The following is a 2,516-nucleotide window of genomic DNA, read 5'->3' on the forward strand; positions in this document are numbered from 1 at the left end:
AGCCTCGCTCTACTACACTGGCAAAAGGGCAATCAATGCTGGACAGCAGCTGGATGTTGTGGTCCTTCAGTCTCAGCCTCCCACAGTCCTGGGTTACTTGCAAACATGGAATCATGCAAACATCCTACACGGATGTTGAGCTCCATGCCCTACTCCCCAAGCTGGAGGATAGAAAGCTCTCTCTCCCACGGGCTGAGTACTGAGCAGTCTCTATACCAGCCCACACCGATTCTTCTCCCTTCCCCAGAGTTCTGAGCAAAGCTCATGACATTTAATTCATATAGTAAGAGCACAGGTCCTTTGGCTTTTACCCATGGACTTAGTCTCACCATAGAACTCGGCATTTCTGGTGAGGAGTTTGTTGACCTGAATGGGCACAAAGTCCTACAGAACTCGCCAACTTTGAGGACCCAATAGTCAAATGACCTAGGCACGCAGGTCCCATCTGCTACCAGCTTGCTGGATCCTATGCTTGTTTCCATCCTTGCTTGCTTCCTTGCTTACATCCTTGCTTGCTAAAGTGCTTGCTTGCTTGCATGACTGCTTGCATACTAGCTTCCTTACTTGCTTCAAGTCCTTCCACCTTTCTATCTTCTAGTCTTTCTGGCCGGTGTCTCCTGTTGCTCTGGCCAGTCTTAAGCTCTTTCTTTTGTTCTGGATGAAAGCTTTCTCCTGTGCCCTGGACTCCAAGTATGCCTCTATGGAGATTCTAGGTGTGGGCCACCACACTGGACTACTCGGTGTTCTGACCCACAAAGACACCCATGCCAGCTGTTCATCAGAGATGCTGGGGCACACGACTTGTATCCAGGGACATCTCCCCATTCCAGATTGCATATTCTGCACACCTCTAACACAGCTTGTGCCTTGGGCACCTGTTAATGTACCTTGCTTCAAAGAGACCTGAATGTCTGTGGACTCACAGTACCCTATCTTTCCCTTTCATGTCATGGATGACCTTTTCACTTTTCGAGAAGACAGCTGGGTGCTGATGAGGGACACAGCTCTCATCTCCTTGATTGCAGTGTTCAGGGTTAGTTGCTGTCTTGGGCACACACTGGGAGCCCCAGCATGAGGCTGCAGGTGCCAGCTTGCGTCTGGAGATCCACGTCTTTCCATAGGTCAGGGCGTTTCCGCAGTTCCAGAAGACTGAGCCACTTCACAGCATTGTCTCTCCTGATTACCCGACCAGAAGCTAGATCGGCTCACAGTCATCATAGGCTCAGGTTTCGCCACTATCGTGCTTCTCGGGCTCTTTCGCTTCCAATTAGAAACTTTTGATGTCTGTCCTCGTGTGATCTGTGATAACTGAGCCTCACTCAGAGGCTGCCTGACCTCCCTGGACCCCCGATCAGACTTGAGATGCCAATGGCCTAGAGAAAGCTCCACAAATCTCTTCCTTCCTCCCTCGTGCGACCATAGCTCCCTAGAGCCATCGCCAAGGCACTGTGGGGCAGGATGATGGCATGAGACCCGAGAGCCAGTGTGACTCAGGGGACCTAGGAGACCGCAGAATGCTCCTGTATAATTCCAGGCAGGCCTTGACGGGAGCTGTCCCCAGTCATGACCCTCTGTGCTTTGGCCTCCACTGAGACAGCAATGGAACTAACTTATCCATTCTCAGCGCCTGGCACGGTCTGATGGAAGGGTTATTTGGGACAATTGTTTTCCTAATGAGTCCAGCCTGAGGACACGGGTGCTGTGATTGTAGGAAGGGCACATTGTCGACAGTGTCAGCTCTCGAATGTCCTAGCCTATGCCAAGAGCATCCTGAGCTGTGTGGAGCCTTCTGATCATGCAGGAGGATGTCCGCAGACCCCGGGACTCAGAGGCTTGTGGATGGATCCCTGTCAGTTCCTGGCCAGCCTGAGACAGATCTAGGAGGTCAAGGACAGACCTGACTTTCAATCGGGACCCCCTGTCACCAACGACAACCACATCCGATTGGAGTAAAAGGAACCGTGACAAAGTCTTCCCGAACCTCCGCAGGACTCCAGGGTTTTTCCCCGGCCTGTTGACAGGAAAGTCAACCTGGGGGACTCTGGAGTCACCAGGAGCCCAGCAGTGCCTTGGTGAGAAGCCTGAGCCAGCAGTTGCAGCAGGCTGGAGTTACAGCTCTCTCAGCTAGGTGCTAGGGACCCATTTTTCCCAGGCTCCAGTACGCATGCGCACGACAGACATCCTCATTTGAACTAGAGAGAACTGCCTTCCAGCTCAGCATGGGGGCTTGCGTCCTGGATCTAAGCTTGACAGACACACAGGCAGCTAGGCTGCAGCTAATTTTCAGGGGAGTCAGGGCTCTATGATGGTGACCTTTAGGCCGGTGCCATCTAGGGAGACAAACCCTCTCCCAGGGAACAAGCACCTAGAGATATTTTAGGTCAGGCCGCTCCATGGTTAGTGCTGCAAATACTGAGAGGTAGCTGGGGAGCCACAGATCCTACTTAACGTTTTGGGGTGTCTTTGAGAGGATGCAGAAAGGCTCTCACGTTTAGCACTGCCTTGCCTGGAGCCAG

The sequence above is a fragment of the Microtus ochrogaster genome, unplaced genomic scaffold, assembly GCF_000317375.1.
Source record: "Microtus ochrogaster isolate Prairie Vole_2 unplaced genomic scaffold, MicOch1.0 UNK1, whole genome shotgun sequence".
Classification (NCBI taxonomy): Eukaryota; Metazoa; Chordata; class Mammalia; order Rodentia; family Cricetidae; genus Microtus; species Microtus ochrogaster.